The following is a 20,487-nucleotide window of genomic DNA, read 5'->3' as shown; positions in this document are numbered from 1 at the left end:
AACATCATTCTCAAAGACATGGCAGATATGTTAGGCTTTTCACCCGGGCGCATGCGAAGAGCCTTAATAACAAATCTACAAATAGATATTGGTGGGCCTACTGTGCATATTATAATCAACATAAAATATTAGATATTCTGAATGTTATTTGGCCTTTGGTAGGTGCTGAAATCCAACGGTCCGAATAGTGCAAATGGGATGCAACAGACTTCATCACCACTACTCAACATAACAGAGTCAACCATCCTGTCCACACATTTTGATCAGTTTGGGCTATTTGTGGTAGCAGCATCGGCCTCATGATAAAATAAAATGTGTATAGGTTAGTCGAATAAAGGTTGAATCGACAAGCATTTCCTAGAGCGCTCCACCACATACGCACGCACGCGAACACACACACACACACCGAATGGTCCATTCATCACATCACACAAAATATGCTTTTTTGTCAGATGAAGTCGGATGAAGCTTTTTGTTTAGTCTATGTTGTAATATAATACGGCAAAGTGAGACAGAGCAGCAAAGGAACGCGGATTTTAAATAGCCTACCTCTACCAGATTACCAATATGCTTTAGCTAAAACCGTAATTCAATGTGGGCAAGGTGTTAGTGCCATTTCAAAATCAATTCAACTAAACAAAATTAGCACATATAACTTACTTGTCACCAAAGATGCTGATGTTAGCAGGATAGCTGATTCAAACAACGACAGTTGGCTCTTCAGCTCCTTCCCCTCGAAAACTGCATCGAAAATACATCCGCAATTCTCAAGCGATTTGACAGACTCCGTGGTGATACTTTCACATAACCTTATCCGGTCCCCAGATTGCAAACGATGTAGAATTTAATCCATCAATTAATATCAATCGGTTGAGATTTAGGACTTGCACATTGATAATAGAGTCAAATTATCCATCACCATAATCATATTTTTCAAGAGGCAAATAATACGGAGGCACTGTTGAAACTAATGGTTTGATGCAGAGCGATACCCCGCTGTGAGGTTAACAAGGCACAATTATATATATGTCGCTGTCCGGTACCATTTCGTGAATCAGGAGAAATCCGAGCTCTTCCCAGATCCAGCCCGTATATTTTTATTTTCAATAAAAACAAAACCAACCTCTTCAGAGCCAGACCACTAAAGACACCGTCTCACGCAGCCGTGGACCCCCAGATTGATAACATCCTCAAACCTCATCATAATCTACGGCTGAATATCATCAACAGACATATTGAGCAAAAATAAAGAGGTTGATAGTTGTCTTCCCGCTGTCACGCTTTTAGCTGGAACTTTTCTCACGCTTCCCCTTACTACTCTGCAACCCCACTGGAATCTGATTAGATTTCAACGCACAACCCAGTGCGGATTTCAAGATTCTTACTAATCTTTTCCTCCGTATTGTCGTTGGATGGGGTCCCGGAGTTGATGTAGCCTATGAATTCGTCAGGTGGATTGGACAAAGAATGATACAGTCTTCAGGCTTATCTTTGTCTTCTGATAGATTATTCCATCGATGTTCATAGGCGTCAGTATGTTTGATGTAAGAACCTGCGGCGAGTCAGGTGGAAAATCCAGCAGGTTGTATTACCTAAAAATGCATTAAAGCCTTGTTTCCAGGGTTAACAACGAAATCCCCTTCCTTGGACTCTGACTCTCAAATCTAAGGAAAATGTTATGAGTATGTTTCACAGGATAAGCTATAGCTATAGCTAATATAACGCTATAATATTAGGCCTATTACAGTTCCAAAGGTTTCGTGTCCCGACTTCTCATTGCGTCTCGAGAGCCGTTTGTTCACCAAGCTGCTCCTGTCAGTTTTCCCCCACAGCAATCATCGCATCCTCTCTCTGTTCTCTTTCTCTATACGTGTCAGACAGGACTCTCCAGTACCGCCAATCCACTGATATCTCACAAGAGGGAACGAATATCCACCTAGTGATGATCCTCCGTGCGCGCTCTTCGCCAACTCATATTGCGCGTTGGGATGATGGCCAATAGCTCTGACCACAATTTATCAGGCTAAGAATTAGTTTACATCCAACAATCTACAACTTATACATGCAATGCATTTGTGCGCTCTCACATAGATCACATGATACCATGCATGTGCAAGATCGAAGGTCTAGACAATAGATAGTGGACAGTGCGGGGAAGCAGTTTCTCCTCTGTTGCAGAGTGCTGATAGCCTCACACCTAGACCGCACTGGCTTCCTCCCTCACTCAAAACAAGACCATTTGTATATCGCCAGTCAGTGCAGAAGGAATACTCCCTCTAGACTGGCTGAACACCTCTCCTTTGACGCACATTCATGTGTTGCGTCTGCCTTGTTGTGGGTCCCACTATATTTTCCCCACGCACCCTTTCTCACTTTTGATGGGTGAAATACAACTATCCAATTTCCTGCCATCACCTACCCACTGATTGGTCAATTGCATTATCACTTGATGTCATGAGGAGCGATGCGTCTGGGGGTAATATGGATACGCGTTTGTTTGCCCCCGTGCGTGCACGACTTGAGAATGTGTGTGTGAGTTAGAGAGAGAGAGAAAGATAGGGAGAGAGGTGCGGAGGCCTGTTTCTCAGCGGCTCCCTGCACCAGATGGGACACGACTGCCACCTACCGACCCCCCCCCCCCCCCCCCCCCCCCCTCTATGACACCATCAAAGCCACAGGCTACTGGAGCAGCCGGGCAGAACACGGTGCTTTTCTCATCAACTTACGTTTCACAACGGGTCCATTTTCTTATAGTCTATGCTGTGCATTATGCACACAGACACAACTCAAGATCACACCCATTGCAGCCAACATAATTCAGCGTGAGTTTCAACAAAACTTACACACTCCCATCGAGCAATATCTGTAGCACCTGACCAGATACAATTAAATAGCCAGTCCATAGTTATTTTTGGCCTCAGTGCGCCTACAGTTCAATTCACATTGGGATGCGCAATTGCGACGTCACCAGAGCAGCGCAGATGGCATTAACGGTTCTCAAAATGTGACTGTTTGGAAACAGTCAGTGAATGGGCGACTCAGGCACACAACTATGAGAAGCACCAGCGCTTTTGTCGAGTTGAATGTAACTCGAAATTACGCACATCATCATCAGGCAGTGAAAGAGGCCAATGCGTGGTACTATCGCTAATTGCTGTGTCAGGGGTAATTTCTCAATACTAGAACAGAATTAGAGTCAATACAGTGCAGAGTACACAGTATGTACATATAATTGTCAAACACGTTATCACAATTATGATAAAAATATGTATTTAAATCTAAGCTACTGGTAACACTGAAAGTAGTGTAGTTCAGCTGGGATTTCTTTATATCTTTGGATAAAATATGCATTTGCTATGGTCCCAGACAAGGGTACTTATCACTTGACTGTAGCCCACCAAACTACCTCTGCTGCACATACTACTTATGATGGTATTCTCAGTGGCTACAAGAAGCAGCAGTGATTGACATGACATATACAGAATATACATATACTGTTAAAACTGGACAAGATGGATAGAACTATTTGCTGATGGGGAGGGAGGAGACATTCCACTTGCAGTAGTTGCGGTCCCTTTTTTTTTTACGTTGATACTGTAGATGTGAGAAAACATTATCATGCCAGACCAAGGATCTGTCCAGCTGTCAACGTCTCATCACATCTCAACAGTGAAGGTGTTGCATCATCTATCAGTCTTCATAAATGTCAATATGCCTGTCTGTCAGTTGTTGGCCACTCATCACTAAAAGTGCGCTGCCATTATCCTGCATTCCTCACCTATGATTGAGCAATTTTAATTGTTTGACATTAAAGGGTCACTCTCTCTGTCTCTGTCACTCTCTCTGTTTGTCAGTCACACTCTCTGTCTGTCTGTCAGTCTCTCTCTCTCTCTCTCTGTCAGTCACTCTTTCTCTCTCTGTCAGTCACGCTCCCTCTCTCTGTCAGTCACGGTCTTTCTCTGTCAGTCTCTTTCTCTCACTCTCTCAACCCGCCACACACACACACACACACACACACAATTAATTTTTCTCAGACTGACCATGCAAATGTAACCTATTACAATTGCAAACAGCCACAAACAGCCACTTTCCACCTAGGCAGAGTCGTAACCTTTTCTAATAATCTCTCCCTCACCTCTGCACAGTAGATTCATGCTGTTCACATGTATTGTTTAGTTCACTGTCATTGAGCACTCTGCAATAATAGCAGCCATGTTATGACAGCCATGCCTAATGGTTTGGATTTAAGGCTTTCATTTGACCACTTTCTTGTGAATTTGGTGACCTTTTGAACTTAAAACCCTGTTTGCTCTGTGGGGGCCATCACAAGCGGTCATATTAAATCCCATTTTATTTGGATTAATGTGCCTTTTGGGGAAACTGAATGAATGTTGATTGATACATCACACTGTTACCGTCAAAAACATCAACCTGTTCTCTGGTTAGTATCATCTGAGTATACAGCTTTATTTAGTCTGAAATTGGTGTCTTTATTTAAAGTTAATTTATTTGTTTTGAGAAGGAACTTCATTTAGCTGTCATTATTCTACAATATATTGATTCATTTCACTTCTTAACCCTTAATACATGGTCAACAGAGCACTTTAGTCTCTTCATATGTTTTAGTAATGTCCTTGCATACGGTTAAAAGGCTCTTGTCTTGTTACTTTATGCTAGACATCATTGCTGACATTACAGCTGTTGATGATGTCAGGTCTGTTTTGACATGTGAACCAATCTAAGATCAACCTGCACGGTGATATGAGGCAAGCCACAGTAAACAGGAAAGGGCAGTGTGGCTTCATAAGCACATAATGCACATGGCTCTGACAGAGTACGTGCACCTCTTGACTTAACCCACTTCCAAATCTTGGTTCAAAACATCACCCCTGAATGGCTCTGAAAATTCAAATTGCTGGTGGAGTCGACGTAGGTTGTTTTCATTATTAATGCTGTTGCTTTTGGAGGGTTTGGAGTAGCGTCACTTCGCTAGTCCTCCTGGGACTCAGAGGAAAATAGAATAATGTAGGAAATGAAGAGGCAGGTGTTGAGAGGCGAGAGCCTTAGTTTGTGTCTCTGAGAGTGCCTCTCGTCACTGGCCTCAATTCCGCTCCAGCAGGCCTGGTGGCAGCTAGGGTTACAGTGGTGATAGGCGTACCTCTCTTTCAATCTCCTCTCTGTTCTCTTTCTCACTGCTTTCTTTCTCTTTGTTTTCACTGTCTTGTCTAACAGTAAATCTAACAGTAAATGTTCAGCCACAGTTGTTGATAAAAATAGCAATTGACAGCTCCTCTTGTCTGCTACAGTAACGCTTTTAGTTCCTGACCTCCAACCTAATATTTGCCTGCAACACAAGGACTCTGGTGATACATATTGTATGCACTGTAAGTGCCCAGAGCGGGGAAAAACACATGTTGCCATACAATACAGTGGAGAATTCAATGAGTAGAATCCCCACAAACACCTCAGCGACATGAATGTGATTCATAGAGGTTCAGAAAATTTCAAGGACTTCATAATTAAGCGCATCAATGTGTTTGCCATCCTGTTTAATATCCACTTTGATTCACACTAATCTCTCACTCTACTCGTTATCCAAGGATTCTTTTGGCCCATAGGGCCACGATCGAAGAGCAGCAGCCCAGTCCTGATTCTCAACTCACTGCTAGCAGCCCCCCTCACAGCAGCCTTTATTCCTCTATTCCGCCCATTCAACTGGCAACATTTTAATAATTCAGCGCCAGGCACACCCTAAAAGCATCCTCTGCCTTGCTTGAATTTCAGTATATGACAGGTAACAGAAGTCTTGATAACTGACGGGGTTATTGGATTTAGGCTGCAGCACAGACCAGTAAGGAGAAAGGACAAGGGCAGTGTTCTGCACGTGGATGGATAACAGGATGTATGATGATCATGATAACCATAATCACTATCATCCCATTTCTCATTACCATTCCTCAGCAGCAGCGGTAGCAGCAGGCCCACAGGCAGAAGCTCTACCATTAGTAACACACAAGAGAATACACATCAAAAACACAGCAACCTCATCTTAGTACAATCACAGGTTTACTATGTTGCCCACACAACGTATGACTGATAACTCCCGATTATATGCAATCACTTGGTACTGTTGTGAGTGCATGCAGAGACCATGTAGAAGTCTCAATATAGTAGAAGGATTTTCATTCAAATTCAAGCTAAGGTGCTGTACTGAACTGAAACAAAGTTTGCACTTATCCAATGTGCACCTTTCAGGAGTTGAGAATCAACTCCAATTTGAGAGAACTGTACACCTATTGAAAGATAAAATGTGACGTGTGCATTCAGACATACTTCCAATGAGAAAAAGTGCATATTTGTACCCAGGGCGCTCCCTCACTGCACCAGTGACATTATAAGTTGTATTTTAATTAGCAATATGGCTCGGCTCAGTTGTAATCACAGCAAAACATGTCACCTTATATCTTGTCTCGGCACAAAGTGTTTAGGATGCTATGACTAAAAGAGATGCTCTAGAGTGGAGTAGGTGGTGGAGGAATACCCTGTAGTCTACTCTGTCAGCTGGTACATGAACAAGGTATGCCTTAAAATGCCTAAAAATAGTTTTTGGGACATTGAGGTTTTTTTGTCTTGTAGATATATATTTTTACTATTTAACTTTCCTTGTTTCAGGTCATCATCATAAACAAATTGTACATACACAGTTGAAGTCAGAAGTTTAAATACACTTAGTGTCATGTTCGTCGTAGTGAGGAGACCAAGAGCGCAGCGTGATGTGAATACATTCTTCTTTAATTAACAAAGAACACTGAAACAAACTAACAAAACTAACGTGAAGCTACAATAACTCAGTGCTGACATGCAACTACACATAGACAACTACCCACAAAACCAAAATGAAAAATGGGAACCTAAATAGGATCCCCAATCAGAGACAACGATAAACAGCTGCCTCTGATTGGGAACCAATTCAGGCCACCATAGACCTACATTACCTAGACATACCAAATCCCCATAGATAAACAAAAACCCTAGACAAGACTAAAACACACATACCAACCCTCGTCACACCCTGACCTGACAAAAATAATACAGAAAACATAGAAAACTAAGGTCAGGGCGTGATACTTAGGTTGGAGTCATTGAAACTCGTTTTCCAACCACTCCACAAATTTCTTGTTAACAAACTATAGTTTTGGCAAGTCAGTTAGGACATCTACTTCGTGAATGACACAAGACATTTTTCCAACAATTGTTTACAGACAGATTATTTCACTTACAATTAATTCTATCACAATTCCAGTTGGTCAGAAGTTTACATACACTAAGTTGAGAGTGCCTTTAAACAGCTTGGAAAATTCCCTAAAATGATGTCATGGCTTTAGAAGCTTCTGATAGGCTAATTGACATCTTTTGAGTCAATTGGAGGTGTACCTGTGGATGTATTTCAAGGCCTACCTTCGATCTCAGTGCCTCTTTTCGTGACATCATGGGAAAATCAAAAGAAATCAGCCAATACCTCCGAAAATAAATTGTAGACCTCCACAAGTCTGGTTCATCCTTGGGAGCAATTTCCAAATGCCTAAAGGTACCACGTTCATCTGTACAAACAATAGTATGCAAGTACAAACACCATGGGACGACGCAGCCGTTATACCGCTCAGGAAGGAGACGCGTTCTGTCTCCTAGAGACAAACGTACTTTGGTGCAAAAAGTGCAACTCAATCCCAGAACAACAGCAAAGGACCTTGTGAAGATGCTGGAGGAAACAGGTAGAAAGGTATCGATATCCACAGTAAAATGTGTCCTATATCGACATAACCTAAAAGGCCGCTCAGCAAGGAAGAAGCCACTGCTCCAAAACCGCCATAAAAAAAAGCCAGACTAGGGTTTGCAACTGCACATGGGGACAAAGATTTTTTGAGAGATGTCCTCTGGTCTGATGAAACAAAAATAGAACTGTTTGGCCATAATGACCATTGTTATGTTTGGAGGAAAAAGAGGGAGACTTGCAAGCTGAAGAACACCATCCCAACCGTGAAGCACAGGGGTGGCAGCATCATGTTGTTGCGGTGCTTTGCTGCAGGAGGAACTGGTGCACTTCACAAAATAGATGGCATCATGAGGCAGGAAAATTATGTGGATATATTGAATCAACACTTTAAGACATCAGTCAGAAAGTTATGCTTGGTCGCAAATGGGTCTTCCAAATGGACAATGACCCCAAGCACACTTCCAAAGTTGTGGCAGAATGGCTTAAGGACAACAAAGTCAAGGTATTGGAGTGGCCATCACAAAGCCCTGACTCAACCCTGATGAAAGAAATTAAAGCTGAAATAAATCATTCTCTCCACTATTTTTCTGACATTTCACATTCTTAAAATAAAGTGGTGATTCTAACTGACCTAAAACAGGGGATTTTTACTGGGATTAAATGTCAGAAATTGTGAAAAACTGAGTTTAAATGTATTTGGCTAAGGTGTATGTAAACTTCTGACTTCAGCTGTATGTGAATTTCTAAACGAAATAAGGTTACATAAAACATAACATAAGCACCCACATTTTTTCTTAACAGCTACACAATAACAAACACACACACAAATCAATAATGATACATTCACTTTCCGTTATTTTCTCTCTTCCAGTGTTTCATTACCCCTAATGATCTTTCTTTACATTACATGGTTTTATTAAATTGACTGTCACAAAGTGTGTGGCTGTAGTATATACAGTAAAATACAAAATACCTCTAAAGGAGTATAGAGGCCTTACAGCTATACAACAACAAAAAGAATACCATGCAACACGAAAGCGGTCCTATTGTACCAACGGAAGAGCCATAGTGTTTTTATATTGACCCTTCTCATTTTCTCTGCGAGATTAGAGGGGAAACATAGCTTGATCTTGCCACTATAGGGGGTGCTGTTTCGCATTAGCATAATTTGCTCTACAGATTAAACTGCCTAGTACTCAATTCTTGTTCGTACAATATGCATATTATTGTTATTATTGGATAGAAAACACTCTCTAGTTTCTATAGCCATTTGAATTATGTCTCTGAGTGGAACAGAACTCATTCTACAGCACTTTTCCTCCCAGTGAGTGAGTTTTCAGAACTCTTGGCCTCTGGTCCCAGGTCAGTTTTAATGTCCCTGTAAATGCTATGAGGATACAAACACTGCCCACGCCTTCCTCTAGATGTCAGTAAGTGGTGACAATTTGAATGGAGTGGATTGCGCAATCAGGGCCTGTGTAAAAGGCCAAAGACCGGATGTACCGTTCTTTTGCTCCCTGCGCCTGACGCACGATGGACGTCGGACCTGCTCTCTTTCCAAGCTGTTGTTTAGCCAGTAATATATCGCCGGTCATGTTTTTACTCGTTATAGGTGTTAAAAACATCATAAGGTAGTTAATTTAAACCGTTTTATAGCAATTTATATCCGTTTAGTGCGATTTTGAGGCATTGCTTTGTGATGCACTTTGAAGCGCCGGGCACGTTTCGGGGTCCCGGTCGAACGTTAGTGGGCATTTCGACGGACAAGAGGACATCTTTCGACCAAAAGAAGATTAGACCCAAGAAAGGATACATTGCCCAAGATTCTGATGGAAGATCACCTCATAGTAAGAAATATTTAAGATGATAAATCGTTGTTCTGTCGAAAAATGTTAAACGCATATTCCGCCATTTTTTTTGGTATAGCTTCGCTTGTCGAACCCTGTATTGCACAGTAAGGATAATTTTAGAAATGTAATTCAGCGATTGCATTAAGAACTAATTTGTCTTTCGATAGCTGTCCAACTTATATTTTTTTAGTCAAGTTTATGAATAGTTATTCATGAGACAAGATCACTGTCAAATATGGCGCCCGACATTTTCAGGCTAGTTTTGCTAGTATTGTCATTGTATAACCACGTTTTTTTTGTGGCTAAATATGCACATTTTCGAACAAACTCTATATGTATGTTGTAATATGATGTTACAGGAGTGTCATCGGAAGAATTCTGAGAAGGTTAGTGAAAAAATTAATATATTTTGGCGATGATTACGTTATCGCTCTCTTTGGCTTGAATCAATGCTCGGGTAACGTTTGCACATGTGGTATGCTAATATAACGATTTATTGTGTTTTCGCTGTAAAACACTTAGAACATCTGAAATATTGTCTGAATTCACAAGATCTGTGTCTTTCCATTGCTGTGAGCTGTGTATTTTTAAGAAATGTTTTATGATTAGTAATTAGGTAATACACGTTGCTCTCTGTATTTATTCTAGTCGAGTTGTGATGGTGGGTGCAATTGTAAACTATGATTTATACCTGAAATATGCACATTTTTCTAACAAAACCTATCCTATACAATAAATATGTTATCAGACTGTCATCTGATGAGTTTTTTTCTTGGTTAGTGGCTATCAATATCTTTATTTGGCCGAATTGGTGATTGCACCTGATGGAGTAAGAAACTGATGGAGTTAGAAAAGTGGTGTCTTTTGCTAACGTGGTTAGCTAATAGATTTACATATTTTGTCTTCCCTGTAAAACATTTAAAAAATCGGAAATGGTGGCTTTATTCACAAGATCTGTATCTTTCATTTGGTGTCTTGGATTTGTGATTTAATGATATTTAGATGCTACTATTTAATTGTGACGCTATGCTAGCGATGCTAATCAGTGTGGGGGGGGGGGGTGGGGGGTGATCCCGGATCCGGGGTTGAGAGGCGGTAAAAGTTAAAGGGGTCCCGTATTGTGTAGAAGTCTCCTTCCTCGTTCCTAATCATATCACTCAGTTTCTCCAATGGCTGCACTTTAAAGATCTCACAGCTCCACTTAGTTATTGCTGGTGGCTGGTCATTTATCCAGTTCAGGAGGATGCATTTTCAGGCAACAAAGATAATTTTTTTAATGAGATTGAGCTGTGCTAATGTAAGTGACACCCAATACGAATAGCCAATGGCCCATTCTTATAGGACATCTGAACATGCCATCCAGCTTTGTTTTGACATTTCCCCAGAAAATTGTAGTCCAAAACAAGTGGCCATGGGTGCTCTTTTCCTTCTTACACTAACAGCAGGTATCAGAGAATTTGTCATTCATTTTATTACATATAATGGAAGTCCTATGGACCCTTTGCATACACGTATATTGCATCTCTTGCACCTTATTACAGGTGAACAGTCAGCTTGGATTTCTGGGTCTCTTCCCAGCTCCGTTTCCCTTACCCTAATCAGAGCACTTAAGTTAGTTTTAACATCGGAATGTATAGCAGCATAAAATTAGGAAATTAAAGGTATGTCATCTTTCAACAAGAGATGGTCAACTGGGGTTCATATTTGGTTTAGTGGGGGGAACATCATCTGGAATTCAATAAAATGCCTTACTTGCAGATACCCAAAGAACTATCTGTACAGTACAGCAAATATTTGTTGGATTTCCTGAAATGATAGCAATTTGTCTGATATTGATTGGGTATTTTGAATCAAATTGAAGAGAAACTCCAAAGCACTGGTAAGCTTTATTCTGTGTGAGAAAAATAGAAAATACTTTGTGACTCATTATATCAACCATTCAGGCATTTGTATATCACATTTCTAATTTTCATTGGGTCCACTTGAACAAGAAATGACCCTCCCCAGTCTTTTGATTTCCTCAAATTACAAGATATGGAACAAATAAAACAAAGCCACCTGACCAACCCAGCTACAGTTTATCTCATTCATTATTTTGAAACAAACCTTGCCTCATTAATTGTGAATTAGTCATTTGGGATGAGGAGAGGAAGAGTTGTTTTGCAGTTATAGTGGTGCACATTATAGTTTGTCCTCATGGAATACTGGCTCTAACACTGCCTTTTGCATAGCTCTCATGGATATTGCTCTTCCATCTTATTTTCCACAACTTCCTAAGCCAGAAAACAACTCAATGGCAGGCATGCTATTCTCAAAATATATATTGTATCTTCTTGTAATGTGCTCAGATGTTGTGATTCAAAGAGCCAGTGGTTTGTTCTGCAGGTGAACCTAGAGAATGAGGTTATACATGACAAACTAAAAGCAATTCTCTGCCATTTCTCCTCAGGCTGTAATGGGCACTCTCATTCATTCACTCATTCTATTCTGTGAAGTGTATTGTTACATGGCTGTTACAACAAAGTGATGCAAAAATCCTCAATGCATTTGTGTAGACAGGAACAGCTTTTCAATAACAATTAAACAAATATATGTAGAAAGCCTATCTGCAGTAATTCAGATATATTTAGTTCAGCTCTGTTTATAAAATAGGAATTTGGTTTTATATGTCTACTGACTGGTGAGGTCAAATTAGTGTCAGTTCCCCTTGTTTGGAGTATTACCAGAGGGACATACTATAAAGGAAAAGGGTGAAATCGCTCAGACATTATATTGAGTAAGCAGATACGTTGAAGCTCTATACCAACACATAGGCTGAATCTCTATATCTTGACTTAACATCAGGGTATGGTTCTTTAAGCATAGAGTAAAACTTTGTAATCCCTTATCATAGCAGACTTAGACTAACCCCAGTTCTGCGACTCTCGCTCGGCTTAATTTCTCATGGTAAAAAAGAATGCAAAAAAATAGAGCATTACTCCAAACAATGGCATACCTATTCAGTCGCGAGGCATGGAGGAGAGCAGATATGTGGCATACATGTGACGATGGGCCAATCCTTCTCAAATTCTCTGTGTGACCGTGTCTGTTCAGATGCGTTGGCAATGGCGTGGGCAGCCCTCCATCCTCACCAACCCTGCTAAGAAACACAAAGAGAGAAACTGTTAAATATACACAGTTCTGAGAAGAACACAGACTTGCGACCGAACAGAAGAGACAATTGTTTGGAAGAGTGCATGTTTAATTCTGCAGCTGGTAGTCAAATTGGTGTTGTCTAATGAGGATGTGTGTCGTCATTGAAGCTGTAAGCTCATGGGAGACAGGGTGCTATGTAATGAGGTGTAGAGTTGAGGTGTGTGTAAGTGTTTGTGTGATGGTTCCACTTCCACTGTATAATAGAGTTAGTATAATATTTACACCTTGAGACAATAGCGAATTCCGGGTTCACTGCATTATGATAGTCTGATTAACCTTCACAATAGATGTTTCCATAAATGTATTAATTGTTGTCATCATAAGAACCCCAATGATATTCAAGAGTTGTGTCACGTCCTGACCATAGAGAGCCTTTATTTTCTATGGTGGAGTAGGTCAGGGTGGTGACTGGGGGGTTAGTCTAGTTTATATTTTCTATGTGGGGTTCTAGGTTGTTTTTTCTATGTTGGGGTTTTGGTATGATTCCCAATTAGAGGCAGCTGGCTATTGTTGTCTCTAATTGGGGATCATACTTAAGTAGCATTTTTTCCACCTGTAGGTTATGGGATATTGTTTATGTTTTGAGTTAGTGTTGTAGTCACGGTTTGTTGTTTGTTCATTTATTGTTTTTGTTAAGTTTCACTTTTAATAAATTATGTGGAACTCAACGTACGCTTGGTCCGTTTCTACGAACGATCGTGACAAGTTGGCTTGAAGTGGCAAGATGTGAATAGATATACAGTATCTCCAGATTCAGTCTAGTCTATCAGAACCTTGTGTTTATACAAACAAAAATGGGTCATGCGTGGGTCAAATGGAAAGAATAGAGTTCAGAACATGACAGAGACCCAGGTCCCATTTGAAAAAGTCTGGCAACCCACTGAGAGACATCACACAAGTGACAATTACTTTCATCCAGCCCCGAGAAAGGTCGTTTGACAGTCTAGTTAACCTGTTGAGGATGGGGGCGCTGTTGAGACTATTTATGCTAATTGGGTAATTTTTGAAACGGCTTCCCACAAAATCCTTGATCGTACAATATGCATATTATTATTATTATTGGATAGAAAACAGTCTATAGTTTCTATAGGAGTTGAAATTTTGTCTCTAAGTGGAACAGAGCCCATTCTACAGCAATTTCCCTGACATGGATTCAGATTTCAGAAATGTTGGCCACTGTTCTGAAGTCAGTTAAAAGGGCACTGTTATTGCTATGACTGTACGGACACTTCTTACGTCTTCCCCTGGATGCCTTTACGTGATGACGATTCCAATGGGGTCGATTGCGCGTTCACAGGCCCTATAAATCAAAAAACCCTGTAGCTAGCAAGTCTTTTCTTGGTGCGTCACGCGCGTGGAGGACACCGACCCTCTCCTGTTCCAAGCGTTAGTTTAGCCTGTTATATTTCTCCGGTCATCTTTTCACTCGTTATAGGAGTTAAAAACATCATAAGGTACTTAATTTAAAGCGTTTTATAGCAATTTATATCCGTTTAGTGCGATTTTGGGACATTTATTTCTTTAACGCTGTGAATAGCTGGGCACGCTTTCAGTTCATCCCGAACGCAGTTGGCATTTCCACATGGCAAGAGGACAGCTTTCCACCAAAAGACGATTACTCCCAAGAAAGGATCCTTTGCCCAAGATACTGATGGAAGAACAGCTCAAGGTAGGACATTTTTATTATGATAAATCGTGTTTCTGTCGAAACATTTTAGTGGCTTAGGACGCCATGTTTTTTGACGTAGCTTCGCTTGGCGCAAACTGTATTGAAAAGTAAGGATAAATTAAAAAATGTAATTCCGCAATTGTATTAAGAATTAAATTGTCTATCAATCCCTGTCCACCCTATATTTTTTAGTCACGTTTATGAGTATTTATGTATAAGAGTAGATCACTGTCTAAGTGGCGCAAGGACATTTTCTGACCAGCTTGTCTACATTTCACATTGTCTAACCATGATTTTGGTGGCTAAATATAAACATTTGCGATCAAACTCTATATGGATTGTGTAATATGATGTTACAGGAGTGTCATCGGAAGAATTCTGAGAAGGTTAGTGAAAAAATTAATATCTTTTGGCAATGTTGACTTTTATCGCTCACTTTGGCTAGAATCAATGCTGGGCTGCTATGTGCTATGTGCTATGCTAATATAACGATTTATTGTGTTTTCGCTGTAAGACACTTAGAAAATCTGAAATATTGTCTGTATTCACAGGATCTGTGTCTTTCGATTCGTGTATGCTGTGTATTTTTACGAAATGTTTGATGATTAGTAAGTAGGTAAACACGTTGCTCTAAGTAGTTTTTCTATTCCATTTGTGACGGTGGGTGCAATTGTAACCTATGCCATCTACCTGAAATATGCACTTTTTTCTAACAAAACCTATCCCATACCATAAATATGTTATCAGACTGTCATCTAATGAGTTTTTTTTGTTGGTTAGGGGCTATAAATATCTTAGTTTAGCCGAATTGGTGATGGCTACTGGTGTTGGTGGACAAATAAAAGATGGTGGATTATGCTAATGTGTTTTTAGGTAATAGATGTACATCTTTACATATTGTGTCTTCCCTGTAAAACATTTTAAAAATCGGACATGTTGACTGGATTCACAAGATCTGTGTCTTTCATTAGCTGTATTGGACTTTAATGTGTGAAAGTTAAATATTTAAAAGAAATATTTTTTTTGAATTTCGCGGCACTGGTTTTTCAGTGGGGGGGGGGGGGGGGGGGTGTGCCGCTAGCGCCACGCTGATCCTAGACAGGTTAACTACTAATGATAAAGAGTCAATGACCGGCAAATTAAGAGATTCATAACTAGATATTACCGAGGCTCATAGGTTATGAGCAAGGCAACATTTCTTATAGGGATTAGCCTAGAGTTGAAGAATGGAGTGGGTAGAAAATGTGATGTGACTATAACCATTAAATGCAGTAAATGGCCAGGTTTAACTTTCTAACCTGACAATAGCAATGGTATGTTAACAGGGAAATTATGTGTTTTCGCCATTCCAATCAAATTTGACTAATTTTAAGGATGTAATTTTCTAGTTTTTACCTGCTAATTAGCTATCAGGACATGCACCAATTAAATTATTTGGAATTAGACAGCTATACTCTGTGAAGTTAGCATCTCTTGATTGATGTAAGTTGGATTGTTTTAGGATGAAAGTTGTGCCAATATGCTATTAAAGTGTGCTTGAAATCATAAACTTAATGTTTCCTTCCTCTCTGTATTAGAAAATAATTAATTGATTGTCGTAAAGACATCTTCAGCAGAGAGCCTGAGGAATTAACTGTTACTACTGTATGTCAGCCACATCACTACAGTGTTTACTCTATTGAATGACAGGACTTTATTGCAGATGTCACGACAATGTCAAGCCCTGATCTGTTTCACCTGTCTTGTGATTGTCTCCAGCCCCTCCAGGTGTCGCTTATTTTCCCTGGTGTATATATCCCTGTGTTTCCTGTCTCTCTGTGCCAGTTCAACTTGAATGTTTTCAAGTCAACCAGCGTGTTTTCCCGTCCTGCTGCTTCTATTCTCTTTTGCATTTCCTCCCGGTCTTGACCCTTGCCTGTCCTGACCCTGAGCCCGCCTGCCTGGCCACTCTGCCTGCCCCTGAGCCTGCCCACCAACCTGTACCTCTGCCTCCCTCTGGATTGCCGACCTCTGCCTGCCCCTGAGCCTGCCCGCCAACCTGTACCTCTGCCTCCCTCTGGATTACCGACCTCTGCCTGCCTCTGGATTACCGACCTCTGCCTGCCTCTGGATTTCCGACCTCTGCCTGCCTTGACCTGTCTTCTGCTTGCCCCTGTTGGAACATTAAACATTGTGACTGACAGTCTGCCTCTGGGTCTTACTTTGATTCCTGATAGTCAATGCTATTGACCACCTCCATGGGAGTTCTGTGAACCCTGGCTGAGAGGTTGTGAGTAAATGACAGGGCATGTAACGGTTATCATTGTCCCTCTCAGATTGTCTAGCCTGCCAGCTGAAATCATCTCTGTTCAGTCCCTTGACCTGGTCCTTCCTCCTCGCTGAAGAGAGACACTATTCTCAGCACCGCCTGGCCACTCAAAGTCAACAGGACACTCACGACACAGTGTACTTTCAATGATATTACATGATATCACATTTCATAACTCAGAGACATTGGCACTTACTATTAAAAAGCTCTGTCATTGCTGATATGTTGTCAATATTTGAATGTGGATATACTGTATCAAGGAGACGGTGGCCAATAATGTTAACACATCCTCCCAAACCCCCTGTAGTCTGCTCAATAGTAAAAAGAAAAAAATTGTATAGCTGTGGAGAAGAATATGTGGAAGATATTATTGAAGTCTAGGCCGAGGGCTCTAGCTCTCCCTGAAATGGCATGGACATTTTGTCCAGTGCAGAGCGTGAAATGCAGAGATAGCTTTTAGGTATTTCTCCGTTAGCATCAGTTTAAGAGCTGCTTCACTAGCTACATTGCCAGAGAAAAAAACTCCTGGCAAAAAGACACTTGATCTCTGGCCGCTTTCAGAGTGAGTAAAAAAAGATATATTAAAACCACGTATTTCTGCTTGGGAGAGGTATAGAGTAGGTCAGGTAAACACAACATTGTTCCAGAAAAATATTTAGCAAAAGTGTGGAGTGGGAACAGATGCCAAGTGGAATGTACAGAGTGGAAACTTTGGGCTATTTTAGCAGTTCTGTAACCAGAATCAGACTGGATTGTAACCACTTCTCTACAGGAGCTATTACTGTCCTGTCAAGTTCCCCCACCACTCACACAGACATCCTACTTTATGCTTAGTAAATACTCACTCAATATTCAAAGCCCATTCAGAGTTTTGGACAACAAAAACATACGTGCCCGTATCTTACCCATCCCCACAGAAAGTCCTTGTTATATCCTTGTTAAAAATCCCATCATTCCACTACTTAGCTGCTCACTGTCCGTTTTCATTAGCAGTGTGATAGTAGGCATGTTCATAATGATTTTATTTTTCTTTTAGCAGACCGTTGACGAGTTAGCTGTGCATGTAGCATTTCTATGTCGATAAAACAATGCATGAATGGTGTTTTGAGCCCATATAGAAGGAACAATGCACACTTACTTGGAAACAAAGACTTGGCGAGAAACCAGCATTGTATCTCATTTTTTTTGTTTTGCATCGTTAGTTTGTAGGTTATTTTTCTCTGCTTGCATAAGCTTTTTCTCTGAGGCAAAGTTGGGAGAAAGTTGGGAGACCATGCCCAATTGACATTTTTGCATAATATTTCGCAAATCTCATTTAGAAAGGATCATTAGCTAAAGAGTTCATGCATACTTCCCCCTCTTTTTAAAGAGATACTTCAGGATTTTGGTAATGAAACCCTTTATCTACTTCTCCAGAGTCAGATGAACTCAGTATGAATAATGTTAGAAGTAGTTTTGCGAGCCAATGCAAAGTCTATGGTAACAACTAGCATGTTAACTATTACCATAGATTTCCAGTCATTGTACTAACGCTAGTAAGCAATTGCGCTAACGCTAGTTAGCAAGTTACTTCAAACTGCACACAGAGACATACAAATTATATCCCAAGTGTAACGTTCGTCTGGTGGTGTATGAACGGACCAAGGCGCAGCGGGTGATGAATACATAACGATTTATTTCAAACAGATGAAACACTGACAAAACACTAGAACAAACTACAAAACAATAAACAAAGGCAACAGACCTGAAACAAACAAACTTACATATAGACGAAGGACGCAAGAACAGGAACAGACTACCTAAAACGAACGAACAAACGAAACAGTCCCATGTGGATTACACAGACACAGGAACAATCACCCACAAACAAACAGTGAGAACAACCTACCTTAATATGGCTCTCAATCAGAGGAAACGTCAAACACCTGCCTCTAATTGAGAGCCATACCAGGCAACCCATTAACCCAACATATAAAACACATAACATAGACTACCCACCCCAACTCACGCCCTGACCAATTACACACATACCAAACAACAGAAAACAGGTCAGGAACGTGACACCAAGTTAATCTGACTCTAGGTGAATCAAATAAAGGGCTTCATTGCCAAATTCCTAAAGTATCCCTTTAACAGTCTATTGATACGTTGTAATTTCATTAGGTAACTCAGAATGGTATTTTCTTATAATTTACTAATAACAAACCTGCAACCTCTTTTGTCAAATTCATTGTCTTGATTTATTCTTTAATGCAAACGGGTACTGTGTCTCGCGGCCATGGGAGGCAATAGGTAGGCACAGTTGTAGGTTCCCCTCCTTCTCTCGCAAAGGACTGAAACCCACTGACTTGAATACCCGGTGTCAGGACGCCAGTGCTAGTGTGGAATAGGAGGTGACCATACGTGTGGGTGCAGGTATGGTCACCTCGTGGAGAACAAGGAAATAATACAGGTAAGAAACGCTTATCTTAAATTCTGGGATGAATAATAAAAAATGGAATATAGAATAAATCAAACAAGATGGTAATTTTACAAGAAGTAAAATTATTGGAATCGCTTTACTTGTTTAAAAGTATTTTTGTTGTAGTTGAATAACTTGGGTAGAAGTTATTTCTGTTCTGATTTTAGATGTGAATCGCAGAGAAGTAAAGGAATATTTCATACAACTTATCTTTTTTAATAACTTGTTGGGAATGTGGACAAAGTAGCTGATTTGTGTCAAATGTTTCAATGTTCCCAGTGAATGGAATATTGGAAGTCATGTGACTTTCTAACAATGGGGAGCATTAATAGTTAAAAAGTATGAAAGATATAATTTCAGTCTGTATGTTTTAAAGTTTGAATGATGTTGCTAGCTTAAACGGTGTAGGAGGAGAAGGATGCAAAAAAATTACTATGCTATACGTTGGAAGTATGACATAGGTTTAAAATAGGATTTTAGCTATCGCAAGTCCCATTCATTACTTAAAGGCAGAGAAAACATAGACAACAACGTTAGAGACTGGAATTTGTTGTCATATCGAGAAGGCAATGAGAGAATTGAAACATTTTCTAGAAATCTAATGTCACAACCTAGATTTGAGCCAATGTTACGTAGTTGAACAAGTTATTACTCCTACCTTGTGAAAGTGACAAACTGACACATTTTCATTTGCGTCAATAACAACTTTACATCAAAATCAATTTGACGGCAGTTGAGCACAAGACAACTGCTAGAACCGATCACATGTTTTTGTGCATGAGCTAAGCTAGCCAACGTTGCCATAACATCACCTACAAGTGTGATTACGGACTTCTATTTTTAATACTGTTCTGTCTTTGCTACAGTCATTGTGCACAGGTGATGATGGCCGCATCTGTGGTCATAGGCAAACAAACATTTTACACTGGGAAAATTAAACCTCATTACATAGAAAGTGATATGAGAGAATATGTTAACATGAAAAACTGGTCAGATGAAGCAGATGCTAAGCCACGGGACTGTTTTGCTAGCACAGACTGGAATAAGTTCCGGGATTCCTCCGATGGCATTGAGGAGTACATCACATCAGTCATTGGCTTCATCAATAAGTGCATCGATGATGTCGTCCCCACAGTGACCGTACGTACATACCCCAATCAGAAGCCATGGATTACAGGCAACATCCACACTGAGCTAAAGGCTAGAGCTGCCGCTTTGAGCGGGACTCTA

The 20,487-nt window shown here is 40.4% G+C and overlaps 1 protein-coding gene across 2 annotated transcripts in view; it reads right to left on the bottom strand.

Moving 5' to 3' along the window:
* Positions 1-20,487, bottom strand: part of lrrc4ca (leucine rich repeat containing 4C, genome duplicate a) — a 363,270-nt gene that overhangs the window by 96,917 nt on the left and 245,866 nt on the right. The window contains exon 2 of one of the 2 annotated variants that reach the window (XM_055933763.1): positions 12,620-12,763. The gene's annotated coding sequence lies outside the window, so the exon portion shown is untranslated. Of the gene's footprint in view, positions 1-660; positions 2,463-12,619; positions 12,764-20,487 lie in introns of those variants that run through there. The other variant, XM_055933762.1, reaches the window with a different exon arrangement.

This window comes from Salvelinus fontinalis, chromosome 9, assembly GCF_029448725.1.
Source record: "Salvelinus fontinalis isolate EN_2023a chromosome 9, ASM2944872v1, whole genome shotgun sequence".
Taxonomy (NCBI): domain Eukaryota; kingdom Metazoa; phylum Chordata; class Actinopteri; order Salmoniformes; family Salmonidae; genus Salvelinus; species Salvelinus fontinalis.
This window is presented reverse-complemented; position numbering and strand designations above follow the sequence as displayed.